General features: G+C 51.6%; 1 long non-coding RNA gene across 1 annotated transcript in view; it reads left to right on the forward strand.

Moving 5' to 3' along the window:
• Positions 1-19,983, forward strand: part of LOC141727737 (uncharacterized) — a 63,481-nt gene extending 43,498 nt beyond the window's left edge. The window contains exon 2 of the long non-coding RNA XR_012578664.1: positions 19,460-19,983. This is a non-coding gene — a long non-coding RNA (uncharacterized LOC141727737). The remainder of the gene's footprint in view (positions 1-19,459) is intronic.
• The last annotated feature ends 1,021 nt before the right edge of the window (positions 19,984-21,004 follow it).

Consider the following 21,004-nt stretch of genomic DNA (forward strand, 5'->3'; position numbering starts at 1 on the left):
AGGGAATGCTTCTATCGGCTCTTCTCTGAAATGGAAAATAAAAAAATATTTATTTAGTAAACAAAAAAAGTCATGAGGTGCACTTGAAAGTCTTCCTCCTTAACAGAACTCCAAACTGACTCCAATCAGCTGTTCAAGTACTGGAGAGTTCAAGACCATTGAAGGAAGACAAAGAGCCACCAAGGGCTTTTTGTATTTTATTGAGCCCCAGGGTGGATTTGGGGCTGAGTCCAACAGGCACTGAGAGGAGGCTGAAGAAGCTGCTCAAGGGATCAGCAGTAAAAGTCCAAGTGCCTTGGAGCATCACTGGGCCCCACTGAGGGCAGGGAGTGCCAACGGCTGTCCAGGGACTGGTGAGAGCAGATCCTTGAGGCCAGGGCTGCAGGGAGCCAAAGGCTCTGAGCAGGGAACTGCAATGCTGAGCAAGGCCTGGGCTGGTTGGGGGAAGCAGAAAGGCCAAGCCCTGAGCCCAGCCGGGGACAGCAGGGCCTGTCCCTCACGGTTGCCTTGAGGCTGTTTGTGGGGCAGTGGGATGTGAGGGACAGCAAGGACAAATGTCATAAACCTGTGTGACACTCCAGATCCTCATGGAACCAATGGGCCAGTGGGACACTGTGAGGCCTCATGGAAACTGAGGAGCCTGCAGGGCTGGAACACCCCAAAACACTGAAATGCTGGGGGATAACCAAAGCTTCCTTTCCTTCAGCTTGGTGCACAGGAGAAACACTAACCAGATATTCTCAGCATGGGCAGATGCAAAGAACATTCTTGGTAGGAAGGGACCCACGAGGACCATCAAGTCCAGCTCTTAAGTGAATGGCCCACCCAGGGATTGAAACCATAGCCTCAGTGATACCAGCACCATGCTCTAATCAACTGAGCTAAGAGGTCAAAATGACACCAAATTTTACTGGCAAAATATAGACAGTCAAGGAAACTTGGCAAAGGGTTTAACCTAAAAACCTTTAACCCTTAAGATGCTTAGTTACCCAAAAATGTTCCAGGTAAGTAGGATTAGGAGAAGAAAGAGAGAACATCAGAAAGACAGAAGATCTATAGAAAGACACTCACATAGGTACCAACTGCTTGGGCTCCAGTGTCACCAATGGAAGAACCCCTGGAGAAGGCAGGATCCAGACAATGGGCTGGTCTTGTGCTCTGGCTTTTAACACCCTGGGCCTTCATGGGTCTGCCTCTGGGGTGGGACTGCCAGTTGCTTGTCCAATCAGAGTTAGGCTAGGCACCAGCTGTTGCCGTGTGATTGATTGACAGCTCAGCCAATCACAGTGAGGTTGGCACACCATCTGCTGTGTGATTGACAGCTCTGCCAAGCCAGGACTTGGGGTGGGGTTCTGTCCCACCACGAACCAAAGCCTGACCCGGCCCTGGCCGCACATGGGCATTCAAGGCATCCCAAGGTGTCTCGGGACATCGATCTCATCCAGCCACTGACAGCCACCACGATGACAGTACAGAACCTCATGGAATCAAGGGTCAGTTGTGACCTCATGGTGCCTCATGGAATCAAGGAGACCGTTGTGCAACTCAGGGGCAGTATGGATGCAAGGGTCAAAAATCAAACACTGGGGTCCATAGAAACAAGGAGCCATTGTGACACAGCAGGGCCGCATGGAGCCAAGGGAATCCTGTGACTCTGTTGGGGCTCATGAAACCAAGAAGCCATTGTGACACTGCAAGACTTCGTGGAATCAAGGAGAATACTGTGACAGTGTGGCGACCCATGAAATCAAGGAACCATGGAACAGGTCTGCCTGCTTTGACCTCCTGGGGGCTGTTTGACAGCTCCCACTGAATTTGACATGTCAAGAGCCACTTCTCATCTGACTGTGAAGCACTGGGGCTCTGTGCTTTCCTTCCTATGGAAAAGAGCTCTCTTTCTTGTCTAGGCTTCTATGCCTGAAATTAGGATTCCACCTCTAAAATTCCCTATATGCAAGGGTTTCTCCCATACAAAATCTGCCAATACAGTCAAGTGTGGCGAGACTTGGCCTCTGGTAACTGCCTCTCATGTGCCCTGGTGCTCGGTTGTTTCCTTCCTATGGAGACCATTGTGACAATGTGGGGGGCTGTGGAGCCAAAGGGCATTGTTACACTGTAGGAACTTGTGGAACCAAGGGAATCATTGTGACACTGTGAGTACCATGGATCCAAGGGGCCATTATGACACTGTAGACTCTTGAGGAAATATGGGGGCCATTGTGACACTTTGGGGTCTTCTGAAATGCAGGGAACATTGTGACACTGTGAGTACCATGGATCCGAGGGGCCATTGTGACACTGTGGAGCCTCATGGAACCAAGAACATCACTGTGGCTCTGTTGGGCCGCATGGTCCCAAGGGGCAAATGTGAAGCCACGGGGCTTTGTGGAACCAAGAGACAATTGTAGCATTTCAGGGCCTCATGGAGCCAAAGGGTCATTGTGATCCTGCAGGGCACCGTGGATCCGTGGAGAAAATTGGGGCATTGCAAGGCCCAAGAATGATGGTGACCATTGTGACACTGCAGGGCCTCACGGAACCAAAGGGCAATTGTGACCCTGCAGGGCCTCATGGAGGGAAGGGGCCATTGTGACACTATGGGAACTTGTGGAGCCACGGGGATCATTGTGGTACCACTGGAGCCCATGGAAACAAGGGGCCATGGTGACACAGAGGAGCTTCATGGAACCAATAGACCATTATGATAGCCTGGGCTTTTGGAACCATGGAGAGCATTCAGATCCTTAAAGACTTGTGTAACCAAGGGGCCATTATGACACCAGAGGGCATCATGGAAGCAAGAGAACCATTGTGACACTGCAGAGCCCTGTGGAACCAAGGGAACATGAAATTGGTGTGGCTGGCATGGATTCCCAGGGATCACCTGACAGGTCTGGCCGACCTTGGAATGTGGAAGGCCACTCCCATCTGCCCCTGAAACACTGAGGCTCTGGGCTTTCCTTTGTATAGAAAAGAACTGTCCATCTTTTCCAGGTATCCATGGCCAAAACTTGGATTCCACCTCCAAATTTCTGTGTATCCAAGGCTTACTGCCAGACAAAAGTTGCCAGGACAGACAGGTCTGGCTGGTCTTTGATTCCTGAGTGCCAGCACTTACTTGTTTTGCAAACACTGGAAAGGGCTCTGTGCTTTTCTTTTTATGGAAGAAAAACATCCATCTTCTCCAGGCACAAATGTCTGAAATTAAGATTCCACATCCATAATTTCAAAGATCCAAGGGTTGGTCCAAGCAAACCCGCCAGGACAGACAGGTCAGGCTTGCCTTGGCCTCTGGTGGTTTCCACTCATCAGCTGCTGAAACATGGGGGCTCTGTGGCTTCCTTCCTAGGGAGACCAATGTGAAATGTGGGAGCCTTGTGAAATAAAGGGGCCATTGTGACACTGCAGAGCACCATGGATCCAAGGGACATTGTGACACCGTGGAGCCTCCTGGAACCAAGGACATCATTGTGGCTCTGTTGGGCTGGATGGTCCCAAGGGACCATTGCAAATCAGCAATGTGAAAGTTAGCCCAGCTGTAACTCAGAGTCAGACAGATTTTACCCTGGAAGAACTGGGTGTGAGTTTCAAGTCGTAGGAGTCATTCTTTTAACTTAGGGTGAGCTTGAGAAGTCCCCCATAAGCCTTTAGTGCTGTTATGCTAAGTTGTCCAAGTTCTCCTCCCCTATTGGTTTACTGGTTACTAATTTCTTCTATATGTTATTGTTCTGGTTTTCTAGCCCCAAGTATCTATGTTCTTGCTTCCCCTTTGACTCAGGTTTTAGGATCCTGCCGCTTGTACTGTGCTGGACTTTTCCAGCACAGTAATTAAAGTTCCTTTTAAACAACTCCATTGATCCTGCTCCTTTGCATTTTCGCCACCCTCGCCCTGAAGTCAGGGAACCAGAGAGGTTTATTGCAGCCACCCTCATTGGGACATTTGGCACCCGAACAGGGACCATGACATTCAGGGCTCCCTGTGTCAGTCACGTCAGCTGGGGTTAGCTGATGGATAGGTCAGAGCTCCCTGGGATTTTGGATTGTGCCAGGCTCAGCAGATTCATCGTTGCTTCAAGGGACCTTAGCCAGGATCAGCAGGGACAATGACGGTTTCACCTGCATAGGATTGCAGGTGGGTTTGTGGAAATGCAAGACATTCATTGCGCATTTTGCCACTGTGTTTTTACAGTATGTACCCATGTCCCATAATTAATGGAGTGTTCCAGTGGCTCTTCCCCATAAGGCAGAGAAAGAGAAAACTGGGCAGCCAGATGTTCAAAGTAGAAAGGAGCATATATGGATGCTTTCATTCTCACTGATCATGACAAAATATATTCAAAGAACAAATTAAAATTAATCATGAGATGGATCATTAAAAATTTTCCAGATGCCTCTGCTGATGACATCCATACTACTGAATTTTAGGACTCAGTGGGCATTAAACTGTACAATTTTTGATCAAAAGGTACCCCATTGCACCCTGCGTGCTCCCCATTTTCCACACCACACTTGACCAGCAAGCAGTGTGTTGAAAATTCAATCCGTAACTCATAACTCAGGACCTCCCTTCAAACCTGCCTTTCTCAAACCTTTAATGATGGTCCAAGATGGCAACGGCCATGCTGTCTTGGAGCATCATGCCCTGAAGACTCAAGACAGAACGAGCCAAAATATGGCTCAGGAGCCTGACCTGAGCCTACCGTCCCTCCATCTTGGTTCCTCCACTTCCTGCTACCACAACTTTCGTCTCTGCCCTGACAAAAGCTCCAGACTCCACCCCCACAACTGCGGGTCCTGCCCTCACTGTCAATCATTCCCTCTCCACCCTGGACCATGCCTCCAGTTAAGGAAGGAGACTGGCAAATAGCCTCAAAATTCCTCATTGCCCTGTTATGTTATGGAAGAAGGGGGCAGAATCCCAGGTATCAGCCACTGGTTTGCAGGGAAATCAAGGATCTTTCTATCTAAAAACCATAGGAAGAACTTACCTTGCTTTAATGACATAATGAAGGCCATGTTTACAGCACATTTCTCAAACACCGATGATTTAAAATATATTATGTTGTTGTCATTTACAGAATACACCCTGTGGGAAGAGGGATGGAAGTGTTTATTATGCTAACAGCAATGACTATGCTAATAATGAGGCAAGGGTAGAATTGATAATCAACCATCTAGCTGGAGAAGGACAACACAGCCTACCAGATGATCAAGCAGCAGGTATCTCCAGAGAAGTATTGAATGATATCAAAGAGATGGCTTTGCAAGCTCTAATCCAGGTATCAGATGGTAGCATCCTCAATTTACTTTGGGTGGCTGCAGCTAAAGCTTTAGGACAATCAGACCATCTTGGGTGCCTGTTAAGTAAGCAAACCAATGCTACCTCCCTCACAATGAGTGGCCTGCTCTCAGACATAGAGACCATCAGACATGCCACCTTGCAGAACAGCGATAGAGGTTTTACTCTGGGCACATGGGCATGGCTGTGTAGACTCTGAGGGCATGTGTTGCATGAACCTCTCCATCCACAGCGAGAAAATCCACAAGAGCATTCAGGTACTGAAGGAAGAGTTCAAGAAGCTTCAAGTGGAAAACAAAGACTGGTTCAATAAACTCTTTCAATCCAAGGGACTAAAATGTTGGTTGATGTCTAGCTAAAAGAGGACATTTAATTTTCTTAGCTGCTGTTGTATTGTTAATTGTCTCATGTTTGTTTGGATGCTTTTAGAAAGTCTTACAAAATTCTTCCAGTTCTATATTTGTTGTAAAACAGAAAGAGGGAAGATACCCAACACAGGCTCCTCATGGAGTCCTTGGAGGAGAGAACTGGAGACCAGGATGGCACAAAAACCTCTCAGAGACTCAGTGTGGGAAAGAAAATCCATAAAGGTACCTAAAAGTAATCTTAAATCCATAAAGTACATAAAAAACTTTCAGTATCTAAAGCCATTAATGAGCCCCACTGAGTGTCATTACAAAGCTCTCAAGGGACTCCTTAAAGCAGATAACTGCGGCTGTGATTACACAAGCCTCTCACAGAGTCAGTATCCAAAGGGAAACACCAAGTACCTTAAAATAACTGAAGTACCCTGAAGTACTAATGAGCCCCACTGAGTGTTGTTACTGCCAAAGCCTCTCCAGGGACTAATTAAAGCAGATAATTGGAGGCCATGATTCCACAAAACTCTCAGAGACTCCAAGGCAAAAGCCAAACCCAAAGTCCTTTGAAAAACCTGCAGTCCCTGCAGGGAGCATTCAGGAGCCCCCAGGGCCATTGCTGAGCAAGGCTCCCCAGGGACTCCTTCCAGCAGATCCTTGAGGCCACTGGGATGTGGGCTAGGGGGGGATGCTGAGGGCAGGACAAGGGGCTGACAGCGCCCAGCCTGGCTGGGGCTGTGCCAGGAGGCCCCAGGGCCTCAGGACAAGGTGTCTCCTCCCAGCCCTTGGTGGCACAGACCCTGCTGCTGTGCCCCAGGGCACCAAGACTTGGCTTCTCTTTGTCCCCACCTGTCATCATTGCCTCCAGTTCTCTGATCTGCCTGGGGACATTTTCTCATTTGTGCTCTTCAGTGGAACCCATTAAAAGTCCAAGAAACTTTGGAGTTGGATTCTGACTTGGAGTTCTGGAGAGGTTTCTTCAGCTGCCTCTCAGGGACTGATGTTCAGGGCCTGAGCACAAAGCCCCAGAGGCTCATTAAAGTCCTTGTGCTGTGTCTGTGCTGCGGAGCTGGGCTGGGCTCCTGGCACAGAGGCAGCTCCTGGTAACCAAGAAGAGCTTCAAAAGCACATTTCTCTTGATGAGCAGCTCTTCTGCCAGCCCAGCAGGGCTGGGGCACTGCCTGCAGCCACCCTGGGCACAGCACAGAGGCACAGAGAGCTTCAATCAGTCAGAGCTGGGAAGGGGCTGAGAAGTGCCTGGGGCAGAATCACTGCCAGCCCTTGGCACAGGAACCTCTGGCTGCAGGACAATGCAGCTGCAGCTCCTGGAGCCATCTCCTAAAGCTGGAACATCCCAATGCCTACAGACCCTGTGAGTACATTCTCTGATTGTCTCTTGTGCAGAGCAGCCAGGGGTGCCCAGGGCTGTCGTGCAGAGCAGGGTCCTGCAGCCCAGGGCGCTGTGCTGGGGCAGGGACTCTGCTGCCTGCCAGGGACAGCTCTCAGCCAGCCCTGGCAGCTGCTCCCAGCACGGGGGAACAAGGTCTGGGTGGGAGGAGACAGCTGGTAATGCTTGGAAGTGTTCACCTTGTGTGGGGAGGATGCTGTGCTGTTCAGGACTGCTCCCATCCCAGCATTTAACTGCAGAACATTTCCAAGTAGATTATACAAGGAGCGGAGAAGGGCAGGGGCTGCATAAAAGGGAAAATCCTGCTTTTTTAATCTACTGCTCTGGGTTGCCTTGATGGGAAATTGCAAACAGATATTCATCTATCACTCCAGCATGAGAAAAATTTTTTTTTTCTCAGATCTACTAAACCAGGCAGTGACAGACATCAGAACAAGACCCTTTAGAGGCAGCATCAGTGTCACTTTTACAGCCTCCTCAGGGTTTCTCTGACGTTGCCATCAGAGCCTGCAGAGCCAGAGGTGCCCCTGGGCAGTGCCTGAGTTGGGAGGGGTCTGCAGGGCAGAGCTGAGCCCCCAAGGCTGAGCTGGGCTCTGGCAGCACTGGCAGGGCCCAGCCCTGGGCACAGGGAAGCAGCTGCTGGCAGGGACAGCTCCAGGCAGCAGAGCCCTGGGCAGGCAGAAGGGGGAAAGTGACACCAGGCTGTGCTGGGATATTTCAAATCCTCTCCAAACCCAACTATTCCATGAATACTTTTTTACAGATCTCCATGCCAAGGCACAGCAAATATCCAACAGCAGCTCCATCAGGCACTTCCTCCTGCTGGCATTGGCAGACACGCGGCAGCTGCAGCTCCTGCACTTCTGCCTCTTGCTGGGCATCTCCCTGGCTGCCCTCCTGGCCAACGGCCTCATCATCAGCGCCGTAGCCTGCGGCCACCATCTGCACACGCCCATGTTCTTCTTCCTGCTCAACCTGGCCCTCAGCAACCTGGGCTCCATCTGCACCACTGTCCCCAAAGCCATGCACAATTCCCTCTGGGACACCAGGAACATCTCCTACACTGGGTGTGCTGCTCAACTCTTTTTCTTTATGTTCTTCATTGGATCAGAGTTTTCTCTCCTGACCATCATGTGCTACGACCGCTATGTGTCCATCTGCAAACCCCTGCACTACGGGACCCTCCTGGGCAGCAGAGCTTGTGCCCACATGGCAGCAGCTGCCTGGGCCAGTGCCTTTCTCTATTCACTGCTGCACACAGCCAATACATTTTCCCTGCCTGTGTGCCATGGCAATGCCCTGGGCCAATTCTTCTGTGAAATCCCCCAGATCCTCAAGCTCTCCTGCTCTAAATCCCAACGCAGGGAACTGGGACTTCTTGCTGGCAGTGCCTGTTTGGTATTTGGCTGTTTTGTGTTCATGGTTTTCTCCTGTGTGCAGATCTTCAGGGCTGTGCTGAGGATCCCCTCTGAGCTGGGATGGCACAAAGCCTTTTCCACCTGCCTCCCTTACCTGGGTGTGCTATCCTTGTTTATCAGTACAGCCACATTTTCTTAACTGAAGCCCCCCTCCATGTCCTCTCCATCCCTGGATGTAGCCCTGTCAGTTCTGTACTCGGTGGTTCTTCCAGCCCTGAACCCCCTCATCTACAGCCTGAGGAACCAGGAGCTCAAGGCTGCAGTGTGGACACTGATGACTGCATGCTTTCAGAAACATTAAAGGGCTGGGCAATGTCTGCAAATAACTAGTAATCAAAGTCATTATTGCTACTTCTGCTTGGCTTAAGTGTGGAGGTTCTTTTCCTTTTTTTTATGTTTAAATATAGTCCACAAATAAATATAATTTCCCGTATTTTTTCTCCCCAGCTTCCCTGTGGCCACAGACTGTGTCAATAAGGGGCTGCTCTCTGGGTAACTTCAAAGAAAATAAAGCATTTCTAACAAACTTTTCTGCAGAGATGCCCTATTGTTGCCCTCTCTGGAGCTGCAGCAGCAATGTCTGTGTGCAGAGCTGGGGGCAGATCAGTGCTGGCCCAGCAGCTGTGCCCAGCAGCAGCAGCACTTGGTGTTGCCAGTGCTGCTGCCCAGGCCCTGCCCCGCTGCCCTGGTGGCCCTGGTGTTGCTGCAGGGCCTGAGTGCTCTCGGGGCCGGGCACAGCCCTGGGGGTGGCAGTGCTGGGGCTGCAGCAGGGACAGGCCATGGGCACTGCTGGGGCAGCGCTGACGCCTCAGCCCAGGGCCTGGGGGCTCCAGGCTCCTTGCCCAGGCTCTCTCAAGAACACACCCAGGCCAATGCTCAGCACAGAAAAGCCCCATGAGCAGCCCCAGGCTGGCCGTGGGCAGGCTGGGGGCAAACAGCATGGCTGGGGCTCTGCAAGGGCCCTGGGGCAGACGGGGAAGGAGCAGCAGAGCAGGGGCTGATCCATCCCCAGCGCGCTGCACAGCCCAGGGCAGCGTCCCAGAGCATCCTCATGGAGCTGCCAACAACATCCCCCCTCTGCAGCCCTGGCCTCTCCCCCAGCTCACACAGGTGCCCCATCCTTGCAGGCACAAACAGGGCAGCACTGGCTCAGCAGCCCCTGTTTGCATTGCACACAGCAGGGGGAGCACCCCCATGCTGTTGGTGTGGGGACATGAACCTGAGGGAGCACAAATGCCATCAGCCCCTGGGGCCAGCAAGGGCTGGGGGACACCAGGGAAACCACTCAGCTTTGTCCTGGCCTCTGCAGTCAGCCAGAAAGTTTGTTCCCATCAGCTGGGAGTTTCCTGTCCCACTGCAGACGCTGTTGCTCAGAGCCAGGGCAGTCTGGCAGCCACCCCCAAACTGCCCCAGACATTTCCTTGGCTTCACCTTTGCTTTCTCTCCTCTTTTCTGGTCCAGATTTCTTCCCATTTTCCTTCCCTGTCCCCTCCCATGCACACAGCCCATCCCTGTTCTCTCCCCTACAAACAGTCCATCCCTTTTTTCCCTTCCCTCTCTGGCCCCACTCCCCATTGCAGTTCCTGACTTGGCACCATGTGAACGTCACTTGGGCAGCCACGATCATCCTATAAGTGCTGCAGGAATTGTCTGCAGGCTCCTGCAGTGCCTGGTGCCGCTCCCTTGCCAGAGGCACCCCAGGCCAGGGGGGCACATCTGGGCTGCTGTGTCTGGCTCTGGGGCTCCCTGTTCTGGGCAGTGAGGAGGAGCTGCAGAGGCTCTGCAGGACTGACAGGATGGGCTTTGGGGCTGGCAGGAGATGCTGAGGGACCTGGGCTTCTGGAGCTTCTGAAGAGGAGGCCCAGGGCTCATCCTGCAACTGCTCCAAGGGTGGTTCCAGAGAATCCCAGAATCAGCAAGGTTGGAAAAGACCTTGGAGATCATCAAGTGCAACCTGTGCCCTGACACTGCCTTGTCTACCTGAGACCCCTCTTCTCCAAGATAAACAACCCCAGCTCCCTCTGCCGCTCCTCAAAGCTCTTGTGTTCCAGACCCCTCTGCAGCCTTGTTGCCCTTCTCTGGACATGCTCCAGCCCCTCCATGGCCTTCCTAAACTGGGGGCCCAGAACTGGACACAGCACTCGAGGTGTGGCCTCACCAGTGCCAAGTGCAGGGGAAGAATCCCTGCCCTGCTCCTGCTGGCCACACCATTCCTGATCCAGTCCAGGAGCCATTGGCCTTCTTACTCATCTGGGCACACTGCTGGCTCATGTCCAGCCTGCTGCCCATGAGTCCCTGCAGGTCCCTTTCTGCCTGGCTGCTCTCCAGCCACTTTGTTCCCAGCCTGTAGCACTGCAGGGGTTGTTGTGGCCAAAGTGCAGGACCCAGCACTTGGTCTTGTTCAACCTGACCTTGTTGGATTTGGGCCCTGGATCCAGCCTGTCCAGGTCCCTCTGCAGAGCCCTCCTACCCTCCAGCAGATCCACACTCACACCCAGCTTTATGTCATCTGCAGATTTGCTGATGCTGGACTCAATCCCCTCATGCAGATCATCAATGCAGATACTGAAATCCACACTGGCTGGCTCTGTTCCCTCGGCCATCCTGTGGGTGCCCTGTGATGGCACTCAAGATGATCTGTTCCATAACCTTGCCAGGCACCCAGGTCAGGCTGACAGGCCTGGAGTTCCCCAGCTCCTCCTTCCAGCCCTGCTTGGGGATGGGCTCACACTGGCACCTCCAGTCCTCTGGGACCTCCCTGCTGAGCCATCACTGATGGTGAATGATGGAGAACAGCTTGGGGAGCTCATCCACAGCTCCCTCATCCCCCTGGGATGGATCCCATCCCATCCCATGCACCTGTGAGAATCTGAGTGGCTCAGCAGGTCCCCAGCTGCTTCCTCCTGAAATACAGGGGCTGTTCTGCTCCCTGTGCCCATCCAGCAGCTCAGGAGAACACTTCTCCCAAGGACAACCTGTCTTATTCTTGAAAACTGAGGCAAAGAAGTGGTTAGGTACATCAGCCTTTCCCTCATATTTGGTAACCACATCTCCCCCAATAATGAATGGAGATTGTTCTTGTACCTCCTTTTGCCATAGATGTGTTTATAGAAACATTTTTATTATCCTTCACAGAAGTGGCCTGGTGAAGCCTTAAGCTTTCACCTCTCTAATTTTCTTTCTGCATAACCTAACAACATCCTTAAACATTTCCTGAGTTACCTGCCTCTCTGTCCAAAGGTGATGCACCTTCCTTTTTTACCCCAAGTTCCTGCAAAAGGCCCATCACATACAGAACGTCACCTGTTGGCTAAAGTACACCCCAGAGGAGGAAAATACAAGAGTCTATAAATGAAAAGAGGGAAAGCAAGCTAGGAAAGTAAAAGAAGAAGAGGCTGGGAAGGCTAACAAAAACTGGGACTCCCTTGACCACCTACCTCCTCCTACCCTTGCAGTACCTCAAATCCCTCCTCCAGTTCCTCTTTCTGTGGACCCAATTCCTCCTCCTCTCCCAGCTGTCATTCCTTTACCACCTCCTAACCCAGGTATACCTCCACCACCTTCCCCTCCACCCTCTCCTTACTCTCTTTACCCTTCACTACCGTCCCCTTACCTCTGCCATCTCATGCACCCCTTATTCACCAGCAAGTTCCTGCTCTGCCTCCCCCAGCACAAATGAGAAGCCAAACAACATCTCAGAATCTCATGCCCAAGAGTGAAGTTACCCAGTCAGCCTCCACAGCTGATGTTGTAACACCTGGTCCAAAGTGGCAAAAGTGAAAAATTGTTCCCCCTCAGAGAAGTTCCCATGGGTGGGGTGGCCAGTGAGATTGGATTTGTAAACGCTCCCTTGACTGCGTCCAAAGTTGGAAACTTTAAGAAAAAATTGCGACATTGAGTGGAAGACCCAGTAGGAATTGCAAATCAAATTGATCCATCTTTAGCCCTAAGATTTATACATGGGGAGAATTGAACTCTATCTTTAACATCCTGTTTTCCCCGGAAGATACTCGATTAATACAAACTGAAGGAATGAAAATTTGGGAGTGAGAAAACCAACCTGGGCCCCCAGGTGACCAAAAAATGCCTTCAGTGGAGCCTGACTGGGACCCTAATCAAGAAGAGGGGAGAAGGAATATGAGAGGTTACAGGTCCCTGATGACCAGAGGGATAAAAGAATCAGTCCCTAGAGGGAGTAATACCAGGTTACCGTTGGACGGCACCCAGGAAAAAGACAAGACCCCAGCACCATGGCTTAATGGGCTAAAGCAAAACTTCCAGATTTACTCTGATGTTGACCCAGACAGCCCAGAAGACCAAACTTGGGTTCCCTGCAGTCGGGGATGACCCCAAGAATCCTTTTTTCCCAGCCTGATGTTTCCAAGAAGGAGTCTGAGTTCTTTGGCTCTGGTTTCCAAGGTTGTTTATTGTTTCTTATCTATAACATTTTTTCTCTGGCCTGCTGAGATCTTTTCAGCAGGTCAGACAGAGGCACACTCTCCATCCCAGGGCTGGTGTCTATGTTTTATCCTATGAACTATGTTTACTTTATTTATCATTATTTTCCAATACCTAAAGACACACAGCAGGGGACTTTCAATCAAAACAAATGCACCTTTTATTGCATGCCCATAGCAAATGTAACAGAAGGATTAGAAAGGCGATAAAGGACAGAGAGAGAGAGAAAGGAGGGTTGGGTTGGGGAAATTGCTACCAACAGGGAGATGAAATCCTCGTGGTCTGGCCAATAGATCCATCTGGTCACGTCGGGGAGAATCGCAAAGCCTTTGGTTAACTCAGGGCTCTTTTATAATCTACCGCCGGGAGGGAGCAGGACGGCACATGGAGGGAACAGTGGAGAATAAATCCATTGGGAACAGGCACAGACAGTCCAGGTCTGAACAGCACAAACCGGTGCCAGCAGTGAGAGGGGCCCGTTGTTTCAGGACTGGTTCCTATGGGCAACATCCCGCTTCCCATGGCAGACATCCCGCTCCAGTCAGGCCAGCACCCCTGGGTTAGAATTTGAAGGGTCTCAGTCTCAGTCCTTTGGGAGGGCTTCAATCTCCGTCCGTGACGGCGGCTGTGACGCAGATGAGGGATCTTGGACCGTCTCTAACAGACTGACATCCCAAAACATAGTAGTAATTATGCATTTCCCCTTAAAAATATAAGTTTTGGAATTAGGAGAATTATAAATATTTTTCTTGCTTATAATACTATTAGTCTATATTTGTAATACAAAATTTTACTATTTATATCTAAATAACCAAAGCTGTTTTGCCAGCAAAAAATTTATTGGTCATTAGTTCTAAGTAACACAATTCCCAACATTAATTCATTCAGAAGTGTGGCTATTGATTTTTCCTTCTTTATGCTAATCAGTCCTATTTTGAATCCTTTTGTTATCTTTTTTATCATTTTCAAAGACAGGATAAAAGGGGTCACATTGGGGTCCGTGGAGACATTTCTGGGGCACATTTGGCGCAGTTTTGGGTCTGGAGAGGGAATTCAGAGAGAACTTGAGAGTCTGGAGGAAACTTGGGTGAGCCAAATGGGCACTTGGAGGGGCACTCAGGGATTCTGAGGAACAGTTCGGGGTCCGGGGCAGCACTTGGGGCGCTCTGACGGGGATCGCTGGGGCGCGGGGGGTGATGGGAGTTGTAGGCACGGGAGGGTGTGTGTGTGTGTGTGTGTGTGTGTGTGTGTGTGTGTGTGTGTGTGTGTGGGTGTGTGTGTAATGCAGTTTAACGGGGCCGGGGAGCATCACGGGAGTTCGAGGCCCAGCTGCAGTGGCTCTCAGTAAAGGCGCGGGGCATGACGGGAGATGAAGTCCCGGCTGGAACAGCACTGGGCACGCGCCGCGGACATGATGCGAGCCGTCGTCCCGGAAGTAGCTCCACCGCTTTGTTTGGGGGTCCGGCAAGGCACTTGGTGGACACTTCTGCATCCGAGCCGCGACTTGAGATCCTCGGGGGAACGTAAATGGTTCGGGAGCGCTTGGGGGGAGCTCAGGGAGCTTTAACCGGGCTCTTTAGGGCGGGGGCACGGCAGGAGTTTTAGGCGCAGAACTGTGTTCTGAGGGGCTCTGGGGCCACGGTGGAGGAGAGGAGATGAATTCCCAGAAGTGGTGTATCGGGTATCTGTAGGGTTGTGAGCACTCAGGGTATCCGGGGACGCTTTTAGGGGCTCCCGAATGGGCACTGAGGGGGCACTGAGGGATCCTGGAGGGTTTGGGGGACAAATAAGGGACAAAGGGGCAGCGGATGTAGGGGGTTCTGTGGAGCGCAGGGCATGACGGGCGTTGCAGTCCCGGCTCCAATGGGGCTCAATCGGGCCGCAGGGCATGACGGGAGTTGTGGCTACCGTACGCACGGTCCCCGAGTCTCCGATCTCCGGCGCTGATTGGCTGCTCGCGGTGATGGGCGGGAGTCTCGGCAAATGGGATACGGTGGTGGCGGGAACAGCCCATTCAACTTATCCAGTCCCTCCCAGTACAGCCCAGTTCATCCCCAGTACAGACGAGTACAACCCCAGTACAGCCCTGTTTATCACAAGTAGAACCCAGTACGAGCCCAGTGCCCCTCCAGTCCCTCCCAGTACAGCCCAGTCCCTCCCTATACACCTGAGTTTATTCCCAGTCCCTCCCAGTTCATCCCAATGACATCCACAGGATGCCCCAGTGTCCCCAGTCTTCTCCGCAATGGCCCCACTGTCCCCAGTATGTCCCAGTATCCCCGAGGGTCACTCCCAGTATGTCCCAGTGTCACCCACAGCGTTCCCAGTGTCCCCAGTATGTCCCAGTCCTCCGCAGTGTTTCCAAGGACAGTTTAATTTCTCACGGTGGCCATGGCAGCCAAATGCAGCAGTGGGGTCAGTGCAGTGCCCATGGCCACAGCCCCTTGCAGTGCCCAGTGCAGCTTGGGCTGATGATCCACCCTCACAGCTGGCCCAGGGCAGCTCTGCAGTGCCTTTGGTGGCACCTGGGGCTGGCACACACCTGAGCAGTGTGTCTGTTTGAGTGGGGAAACTCAGCAGTTTGAGATTGCTGCAAAAAGTACAAAAAGCGAAAACCCCTCTTAGGCTGGGTGCAGCCAGCTCTGCAAGCACAGCAGGGCCCAGGGTAGTGAGGACAGACAGGATGGGGCTGGGCAATGTGGAGCAAGGTTGTCCACACTGGGTCAGAGCTCCAGGCACAGCTTCTGTGAGCAGGCCAGAGCTGCTGAGGAGAGACCCTGGGTCAATATCAATCACACAATGCTGCAATCACCTCTGCTCTAAAGAGAAATTTAACAAAAGACACCCTTTAAAAAAGGAATGTATATTTTATTACTGCTCTTTGAAAACTTTCTCCATAACTGGACTAGGAAAACTTTAATGACCCTCTCAGGGCTTTGCTGTTGTTTACATCAAACTCAGTCCTTGACAGTGTCTTCAAAAAACTTCTCAAGAACTCAAAGTTATATTTAGACTCCAAATTTTCTTGGAGTTTTAATGGCTCCCACTGAGGACCATGACTGCCTGCCTCTGCTTGCCCACACAAAGGCTCCTTCTGGGGGACATGCTGCACCACAGCCCTGCCCTGGCAGGGAAATTCCTTTCTGTTTGGGTCCCTTCTGTTTTCCCTATCTGCCCATTGCATTAATTCTTTCTTTCTCTGGCTGTTCTCTGTTATGCCAAAATGATCCACCATCTCTGAAACCTCCCTTCAATCCCTCCCAGATCTCCTCTGCTGTCCTCAGTTTCCACTCCACTCAGCACAGAGCTGCTCTCATTTGCTATTTCAGAGGGTATACTTTACTCAGGCCTGAGCTGTAGTGAGGGATAACTCCCAACATCACATGGAAATGTAATCCTACCAGTGTGTTGTTTATATACAGTCACTAAATGTGATTTACCCATTTCCATAAATCACACCCCAAGTTCCACGATTCAGTCCTTGTTTTCTCTATCCCTGCACCCTTCAGCCAGATGTCTTCATCTTCCCTCCAACCATCCTTGCTGGGAAAGCAACCCCTGCATGCCTTGTTCCTGTGCTGAAAGTTCACAGGCACAATAAAAACTGAATTAATTAACCCTTTTGGTATCAGCCCAAGGCTCTGTGTGGGCAGGCAGAGGCAGGCAGGAGGCCGAGCTGTCAGCAAAGGAAGGGCCCAGGCAGGTGGGGCAGCCGGGGGATGCCGACAGCCTGCAGGGACAGAGGCACAGGGCAGGGACACCGTGGGACAGCCTGGGCTGCACAGGGCACAGGGATGGGCAGCAGCTGCAAGACAGCCCTGCCAGAGCCACCTTGGGCAGCACTTTGGCCATGGCTGCTGGGCCTGGGCCTGAGGCAGGAGCAGGAGACAAGTGACCCTTGCAGGCCTGGGGCCTCATTGCCTCCTTGTCCCTGCTCAGCAGCCTGGCAGGGGCCGCCCCATGCTCCTGCCCTTGCCATTGCACATCCCCACATGCCAGTGCCCATCGGGGAAGAGCCCTGAGCAAGGAGGGAGGGACAGCATCTGCCTGGCCAGGGGCTGGGGCTCAGGCCTTGGCCCTTTGCATTCCTCAAACACATCCAGGTGTGCTCAGCACCAGAGACACCTTTGCCTTGTTTGTCCCCAGCTGTCATCACTGCCTCCAGTGTTCTACACTAACTGGAACCTGGGGACTCTTTCCCAGTGGTGTCCCTCAGTGGGAGCCATTAAAACTTCAAGAAAATTTGGAGACTAAATTTAACTTTGTGTTATTGACTCTCAAAGACTGAGTCTGATGTAAACAACAGCAAAGCCCTGAGAGTGTCATTAAAGTTTTCCTAGTCCAGTTATGGAGAAAGTTTTCAAAGAGCAGTAATAAAATATACATTCCTATTTTAAAGGGTGTCTTTTGTTAAATTTCTCTGTAGAGCAGAGGTGATTGCAGCATTGTGTGATTGATATTGACCCAGGGTCTCTCCTCAGCAGCTCTGGCCTGCTCACAGAAGCTGTGCCTGGAGCTCTGACCCAGTGTGGACAACCTTGCTCCACATTGCCCAGCCCCATCCTGTCTGTCCTCACTGCCCTGGGCCCTGCTGTGCTTGCAGAGCTGGCTGCACCCAGCCTAAGAGGGGTTTGCCCTTTTTTTACTTTTTGCAGCAATCTCAAACTGCTGAGTTTCCCCACTCAAGCAGACACACTGCTCAGGTGTGTGCCAGCCCCAGGTGCCACCAAAGGCACTGCAGAGCTGCCCTGGGCCAGCTGTGAGGGTGGATCATCAGCCCAAGCTGCACTGGGCACTGCAAGGGGCTGTGGCCATGGGCACTGCACTGACCCCACTGCTGGGTTTGGCTGCCACGGCCACCGTGAGAAATGAAACAGTCCTTGGAAACACTGGGGAGGACTGGGACATACTGGGGACAATGGGGCCATTGCGGGGAAGACTGGGGACACTGGGGTATCCTGTGGATGATATTGGGGGGGAACTGGGAGGGACTGGGCTGTACTGGGAGGGACAGGAGGGGCACAGGGGTTGTACTGGGTTCTACTTGGGATGAACTGGGCTGTAGTGGGGTTGTGTTGGTCTGTACTGGGGAAGAACTGGGCTCTACTGGGAGCGACTGGAGAAGTTGAATGTTCCCGTCTTCACCGCATCCCATATGCCGAGACTCCCGCCCATCACCGCCCAAAGCCAATCAGTGCCTGGTTTAGGACCTCGGAAGCGGTGTCTGATATTGGCACCACTTTTTTTTTTTTTTTTTTTTTGCCTGCAACTCCCGTCATGCCCCGCGGCCAGATTGATCCCCTTTGGAGCCGGGACTACAACGCCCGTCATGCCCTGCGCTCCACAGAACTCCGGGACCCGCCACTGCTTTGTCCATTCATTAAGTGTCCGCCAGACCTTCCAGGATCCCTCAGTGCCCCCTCAGCGCCCATTCGGGAGCCCCCAAAAGCGTCCCCGGATTCCCTGAGTGCTCCCGACCCCACAGATGCCCGGTACAGCCACTTCTGGGAATTCATGTCCTCTCCTCCACCGCGGCCCCAGAGCCCCTCAGAACACAGTCCGCGCATAAAACTCCTGCCGTGCCCCGCGCCCTAAAGAGCCGGGTTAGAGCTCCCGGAGCTCCCCCGAAGCGCTCCCGAACCGTTTACGTTCCCCCGAGGATCTCAAGTCGCGGCTCGGATGCAGAAGTGTCCACCAAGTGCCTTGCCGGACCCCCAAACAAAGCGGTGGAGCTACTTCAGGGACGACGGCTCCCATCATGCTCCGCGGCGCATGCCCAGTGCTGTTCTAGCCGGGACTTCATCTCCCGTCATGCCCTGCGCCTCCACTGAGAGCCATTTCAGCTGCGCCTAAAACTCCCATGATGCTCCGCGGTCCCGTTAGACTGTAGTAGATCTGCGCCTACAACTCCCATCAATCTCCACGCCGCTGAAAGCCCCATCAGAGCCCCCCAAGGGCCCGCCCGGACCCCGAACTGCCCCGAATTCCCCTCCCTGACCTCCAAGGGTCCTCCTGGACAGCCAAGTGCTGCCCCGGACCCCGAACTGTCCCTCAGAATCCCTGAGTGCCCCTCCCAGTGCCCAGCCGGCTCCCCTAAGTGTCCTCCAGACCCTAAGTTCTCTCTGAATTCCCTCCCCAGACCCAAAACTGCCACAAACGAGCCCCACAAAGTTCTCCATGGACCCCGAAGTGGCCCCTTTTACCCTTTCTGTGAAATTGAAATAAAGATGACAAAAGGATTGAAAATAGGACTAATTACCATAAAGATAGAGAAATCAATAGCACACTGGTTAATGAATTGGTGAAGGGAATTGTGTCACTTAAAACCAATGACCTATAAATTTTTTGCTAGCTAAAAAAATATGGATTTTTTAATATAAAAATTAAAATTTGGTAATACAAATATAGAATAATACTATTATAAACAAAAAAAAATAGTTATCCTTTATTAATTCATTACATTTCATTTTATGTGAAAATGCATAAATTTTTTTTGCTTTGGGATGTCATTCTGTAGGACACGGTCCAAAGATCCCTCATCTGCCTCACGACCACAGTCAAGGACGGAGATTGAAGCGCTCCCCAAGGACTGAGACTGAGACCCTTCAAATTCTAACCCAGGGGTGCTGGCCTGACTGGAGCGGGATGTCTGCCATGGGAAGCGGGATGTTTCCCATAGGAACCAGTCCTGAAACAACGGGCCCCGCTCACTGCTGGCTCCGGTTTGTGCTGTTCAGACCTGGACTGTCTGTGCCTGTTCCCAATGGATTTATTCTCCACTGTGCCCTCCATGTGCCGTCCTGCTCCCCTCCCGGCAGTAGATTATAAAAGAGCCCTGAGTTAACCAAAGGCTTTGAGATTCTCCCCAACGTGACCAGATGGATCTGGTGGCCAGACCACGAGGATTTCATCTCCCTGTTGGTAGCTATTCCCCCAACCCAACCCTCCTTTCTCTCTCTCTCTGTCCTTCATCGCCTTTCTAATCCTTCTGTTACATTTGCTATGGGCATGCAATAAAAGGTGCATTTGTTTTGATTGAAAGTCCCCTGCTGTGTGTCTTTGGGTATTGGAAAATAATGATAAATAAAGTACACATAGTTCATGGGATAAATCGTAGACACCAGCCCCGGGATGGAGAGTGTGCCTCTGTCTGAACTGCTGAAAAGATCTCAGCAGGCCAGAGAAAAAATGTTATAGATAAGAAACAATAAACAACCTAGGAAACCAGAGCCAAAGAATTCAGACTCCTTCTTGGATACATCAGGCTGGGAAAAAAGGATTCTTGGGGTCATCCCCGACTGCAGGGAACCCCAGATTGGTCTTCTGGGCTGTCTGGGTCAACATCAGAGTAAATCTGGAAGTTTTGCTTTAGCCTATTAAGCCATGGCGCTGGGGTGTTGTCTTTTTCCTGGGTGCCATCCAACGCTAACCTGGTATTACTCCCTCTAGGGACTGATTCTTTTATCCCTCTGGTCATCAGGGACCTGTAACCTCTCATATTCCTTCTCCCCTCTTCTTGATTAGGGTCCCAGTCAGGCTCCACTGAAGGCATTTTTTGGTCACCTGGGGGCCCAGGTTGGTTTTCTCACTCCCAAATTTTCATTCCTTCAGTTTGTATTAATCGAGTCTCTCCCGGGGAAAATAGGATATTAAAGATGGAGTTCAGTTCTCCCCATGTATAAATATTAGGGCTAAAAATTGATCAATTTGATTTGCAATTCCTACTGGGTCTTCCACTAAATTTCGCAATTTTTTCTTAAAGTTTCCAACTTTGGACGCAGTCAAGGGAGCGTTTATAAATCCAATCTCCCTGGCCACCCCACCCATGGGAACTTCTCTGAGGGGGAACAATTTTTCACTTTTGCCACTTTGGACCAGGTGTTACAACATCAGCTGTGGAGGCTGACTGGGTAACTTCACTCTTGGGCATGAGATTCTGAGATGTTGTTTGGCTTCTCGTTTGTGGTGGGGGAGGCTGAGCAGGAACTTGCTGGTGAATAAGGGGTGCATGAGATGGCAGAGGTAAGGGGACGGTAGTGAAGGGTAAAGAGAGTAAGGAGAG

This window comes from Zonotrichia albicollis, unplaced genomic scaffold, assembly GCF_047830755.1.
Source record: "Zonotrichia albicollis isolate bZonAlb1 unplaced genomic scaffold, bZonAlb1.hap1 Scaffold_254, whole genome shotgun sequence".
Taxonomy (NCBI): domain Eukaryota; kingdom Metazoa; phylum Chordata; class Aves; order Passeriformes; family Passerellidae; genus Zonotrichia; species Zonotrichia albicollis.